We start from the raw sequence: 6000 nt of genomic DNA on the forward strand, positions 1-6000 counted from the left end.
TCGACAAACCCCCTCTGCAATTCAAGCCTGCAACCTTGATTTGATGCTTTCTTTTGAAGATAATCCTAGCCTCATCTCTCTCAATCCTAGCTTCCAAGGTTACTGTTTTGGAGAAGAAGCTAAGATGGAAACTAGGAGGTTGATTGATGGCTGCTGGGAAGGTGGCTGAGATTAGAGTTTTGCCGGGGATGGAAGTGATTGATGGGGAGAATGAGGTGAGGTTTCTGCAGAGTTTGGAGAGAAGAGGAACGACGAGTGAAGGTGTGTTTGGATCTCTGTTCGTAAAAGGGGATGAATAGCGAGTGCTACGGTGTTGGACGGAAGCAACAAATGTTGATGCACGTGTGGAGATGTCTTGGATACTTAGCATCTGAAATTAAATCTGACGGCTCGGGTTGGAAACAGATTTGGGCCTTGGGTTTTATCACTTGGACAATCTTCTTCTAGGCTCAAACCTTCTTCAAAGCTAGTATCTCAATCCCACTTCTAGTTTTGAGATGTGAAAGCAACATTCTACACTTACGGGCGGGGTGCAAAAAATATTCTTCACTTCTTTTTAGCGGGAGCTTTGTTGTCTCTCTTTCATCGCCACAAATTCTCTGCTCTTTTGGTTTCTCTATTCATCCAAGCTTTATTTAGTACCTAAAAACACAAAATTAATTAGTACAAATATTTATTCTTGAAAACAATGAAAATACAGAATTTGGGTTAATATATGATTTTAAAGCGCAAACGATGATTAAATGCCAATCAAAAGGCGTAGAAATATGCACTATTTGGCACTCATCACAGACCTCTTACTGAGTTGGTCTACTACATTATTAAAGGGAAAAAGATTGACTTCTGTGACCTTGTTATTCGTCAGATGATAAGTATAAAACAGACTTTAAAGAAGACTCCTGGCTTTCCTTGTCTCATTTCAAGGATTTGCAGTCATTATGACATTATTTCTGTCGGATCTTGGTGGACAAAAAATTCTTTCCATGAAAAGCATCGAAAAGATGTGCAAAATTCCACCTAGAACTCCTGCTAAAACTCCATCTTCTCTCAATCCTAAGATCGTCCAGCTTCGACAAGAAGTTGAATGTTTGAAAGAGCAATTGGATTAGGCTTCAAAAGCTTATCCAGAACTGATTGAGAAGTTTGATGAAATTGCTAGGGTCTTTTACGAAAGATTGAGTTAAATACTTTTCATTTTTTTTCCTTCATTATAACTCTTATTATGGTATTACTGTTGAACTTCTTATATCGAACTTATTAAAACTGTTATCTTTTAATGGTGGTAATAACTTTAATGATATTTTAGCCTTGAATAATTTTAATCTTTTTGTTAGAGCACCTCTCGGTCGAACTCACAAGCGTTTCGATCTCAAGCATTTTTGTCAAGTTTAGTTGTCAAAACTGTTAGAAAACTGCTCGGTCGAACTCGCATGCGTTGCTATATCAAGCATGTTTGCCAATGTTAGTGATCAAAACTATAAGTCTTGATTTCTAGTCTACTTATATCTAAATCTCGGACTAGGATATAAAGTGAAGTTGAGCTCAAGACTCCATGGCGATCATCATACAAAGACGAAGAACTACTCAAGGAACTGGTGGGACTTTATCGACTAAAAGGTATGTGGAGACTTGAACTTATCTATCACTCAAAAGTCTATCTATTTTTTCTCCTATCTTGAGACAAAAGTCGTGTTGCTATATAGGATTATTTCGATCCGAATTTATCTCTCTTATCTATTTCTCGAAATATGTGTTGGTAAGCTTTCCCTTTGGCCAAGTTCATTTTTACTAGTGATGAAAGTCATATTAAGTTTCAATTACTTGAAAACTGCTTTGACGAAAAATAGTGTGTGAACAACAACTATATAACGTCCTCTAAGAATGTTTCAATGGTTGAAATGAGAGTTTAGATTATATAACCATTGTTGGATATAAGCATTGTGTGGTAACTCATACATGTATAAGTCCTTATTCCTTGAACCAAAGTATGCGTACTTTGTTGCTTAGAAAACCAGAACTAGAGTCCGCTTACCCAGTCCGCGTACTGTAGGAGGTTCTCATCTCGAGAATTTCTGCTGGAGTTTGTGAATTGAAAAAAAAACTTATTCCTGGTACTTAATTCCGCGTACTTAAGTTGGTTATTTTCTAAAAACGATTATTCTTGAAACTAAACTTATATAAACTAAGGAATGCAAGTTTGCAAACCATGGCTATAAAGTTCATGAATCGATTCAAGTGAATCAAATCGTTTTTGCTTCGATTGTGTATTGTATAATTCTATAAGATCTAAGCAATTGAACAACTGTCTAACTAGTTCATTTAAGTCATTTGAACTAGCTATGGTAAAGAAGAATATGGTTGATATGAAAGTGCTCATATGGCTAACCATTTGGTTAACTACTGTTGAACCAACTAGATGTACATGTTTGGGTACGGTTACACAAACCTAAATAAACGTGCATTTCATTTGCGTGTAACAAACTAAGTTTCGATCTAACGGTTGAAAGATATTAGCTTGAATCTAATCAGGTTTTCATCTGACGGTGAATATTGAATGCTTTGTAGGGAGTGCGGCTGCGGAATATCATAGGGGTTATCTTGTATCTTTATAGTCTCCTTGATGAATGCATTTATCTTCGGCTATATGATGGCATCTAAAAAGTTGATATGTGATTTCTTTTGGTCATGAAATGTCTCTATGGAAATTTCATTAGGATCCCACTAGTTTTCGTACCTTTGCCAATTTTATTGACAACAAGGGGGGGGGGGGGGGGGAATTAATGTGTAATTCACACTACAAATACATATGGTTTTCTGATCATTATGTAAGGGGGAGTGGTTTCCATGTGAGATGGAGTATTGACTAAGGGGGAGTGATACATATCACCATAGTATTGTTTTCTAAGTTGTTATACAATTGAACTTTTATGTTGTATAATAATACTATGACACTGTATAACAATGACTGAGAATTCTTATTTTCTCATTTTTATGACTACGGATTTTCAACAACGGTGATACTAAACTTACAACCTTTGGAATCATTGGAGTACTTGGAAGTGACTAAGATTTCGAGTAATGTTGAAGAACCAAGAAGATCAGGCATATGGAAGAGAAGCTACAAAAGTTTATTTATCTATTTTTGTATCCCATATGTATTGATAGTTTTATCACTAAAATTGACAAAGGGGGAGATTGTTAGAGCACTGCTCGGTCGAACTCGCATGCGTTGCTATCTCAAGCATGTTTGTCAATGTTAGTTATCAAAACTATAAGTCTTGATTTCTAGTCTACTATAGCTAAGTTTCGGACTAGGATAGAAAGTGTAATTGAGCTCAAGACTCCACATCGATCATCATACAAAGACGAAGAACTACTCAAGGAACTGGTGGAACTTCATCAACTAAAAGGTATGTGGAGACTTGAACTTCTCAATCACTCAAAAGTCTATCTACTCTATCTCCTATCTAGAGACAAAAGTCGTTTTGCTATATAGACTTTGATTATACACATTTTCTAGCTCAAGCCGAGTTTATCTCGCTTATTTATTTATAGAAATATGTGTTGCTAATTTTTCTATTTGTCCAAGTTCATCTTTACTAGTGACGAAAGTCATATTAAGTTTCAATTACTTGAAAATTGCTTTGACGAAAAATAGTGTGTGAACAACAACTATATAACGTCCTCTAAGAATGTTTCAATGATTCAAATGAGAGTTTAAATTATATAACCATTGTTGGATATAATCATTATGTGGTAACTCATACATGTATAAGTCCTTATTCCTTGAACCAAAGTATACGTACTTTGTTGCTCAGGAAAACCGGAACTAGACCCGCGTACCCAGTCCGCGTACTATCGAAGGTTATCATCCCGAGAATTTCTGCTGGAGTTTGTGAATTGAAAACAAACTTATTCCGGGTACTTAAGTACACGTACCAGTTCGCGTACTTAAGTTGGTTATTTTCTAAAAACGATTATTCGTGAACTTAAACTTATATAAACTAAGGAATGCAAGTTTGCAAACTGTGGCTATAAAGTTCATGAATTAATTCGATGGAATCAAATCGTTTTTGCTTCGATTGTGTCTTGTATACTTTTATAAGATCTAAGCAATTGAGCAACTCTCTAACTAGTTCATTTGAGTCATTTGAACTAGTTATGGTAAAGAAGAATATGCTTGATATGAAAGTGCTCATATGGCTAACCATTTGGTTAACTACTGTTGAACCAACTAGATGTACATGTTTGGGTACGGTTACACAAACCTAGATAAACATGCATTTCATTTGTGTGTAACAAGCTAAGTTTCGATCTAACAGTTGAAAGATATTAGCTTGAACCTAATCAGGTTTTCATCTGACGGTGAATATTGAATGCTTTGTTACTAAGATAACATTGATTGCAAACCCTGATTTGAAAGACTATATAAGGGGGAACTCTATCAACTGGAAAACCAATCCCCACACCTCCTGTGTGATACTAGTTGTATTAGCTAGAGTCGATTCTCCTTTAACCTTAGGTTTCCACCGAGACCCTGTAGGTTAATGACTTGAAGACTTCATTGGGATTGTGAAGCCAGGCCGATACTACTTTTCTTGTAGTTGTGTTATCTGATCTTGTTGTTTTTATCGTACTAAGTACAATCGTAAGATTGGCTTGTGATTGATTTCTCCAATAGGCAAGATATAAAAGAAGTCACAAACATCTTCGTCTCATCGTTTGTGATTCCAAAATATCTTCTTTCGCTAGTCGACTAAGATTATTGTGAGGTGATTGATAATACTAGGATGTTCTTCGGGAATATAAGTCCGGGTTATCTATTGGTTCTTGTTCACCTTGATTTATCAAAAGACGGAAAAAAAATCGTAGGTACTTCTGTAGGAGACAGATTTATCTATTACCGTAGACTTTTCTTTGTGATACATATTTGGTTATTAAAGTCTTCGACTTTGGGTCGTAGCAACTCTTAGTTGTGGGTGAGATCAGCTAAGAGAATCAAGTACGTAGTATCCTGCTGGGATCAGAGACGTAAGGAGCGCAACTGTACCCTGGATCAGTATGAGATTGATTGGGGTTCAACAATAGTCCAGACCGAAGTTAGTTTGTAGTAGCCTAGTGTCTGTAGCGGTTTAATATAGTGCGTGTTCAATCCGGACTAGGTCCCGGGGTTTTTCTGCATTTGTGGTTTCCTCGTTAACAAAGATTCTGGTTTCTGTGTTATTTCTTTTCCGCATTATATTTGTTTATATAATTGAAATATCATAGGTTGTGCGTTGAGTCAATCAATAGGGAAATCCAACCGTTGGTTGTTGATTGAAATTGATTGATACTTGAACATTGGTCTTTGGTACCGTTCAAGTTATTTCTCTTGTATTCAATTAGACTCGCAGATTTCTATTTGCTTGATTAAGTATTGAATCGAGAAAGAGAGATATAACTCTTTGATATACTTTTCTTAAGATTGAGTCTGACTGTCTAGTTGATTCTCTTAAAAAGTATATTAGAGTTAATCCATACAGATTTCTAAGCTAAATATTGGGTGTGGTTGTTAAACCCCCGCTTTTTCAAAAACTATAAGTCATGATTTCTAGTCTACTTATAGCTAAGTCTCGGACTAAGATATAAAGTGTAGTTGAGTTCTAGACTCCACGGCGTTCATCATACAAAGACGAAGAACTACTCAAGGAACTGGTGAAACTTCATTGACTAAAAGGTATGTGGATATTTGAACTTATCTATCATTCAAAAATCTATCTACTCTATCTCCTATCTTGAGACAAAATTCGTATTGATATATAGACTTCGATTATACACATTTGTTATTTCGAGCCGAGTTTATCTCGCTTATCTATTTCTCGAAATATGTGTTGGTAAGAATTCGCTTTGGCCAAGTTCATCTTTATAAGTGACGAAAGTCATGTTGATTATTTCAATATCTTGAAAATCGCTTTGATGAAAAATAGTGTGTGAATAACCTCTATTTAACATCCTCTAAGA

This window comes from Papaver somniferum, chromosome 9 (genome assembly GCF_003573695.1).
Source record: "Papaver somniferum cultivar HN1 chromosome 9, ASM357369v1, whole genome shotgun sequence".
In the NCBI taxonomy this organism is placed as follows: domain Eukaryota; kingdom Viridiplantae; phylum Streptophyta; class Magnoliopsida; order Ranunculales; family Papaveraceae; genus Papaver; species Papaver somniferum.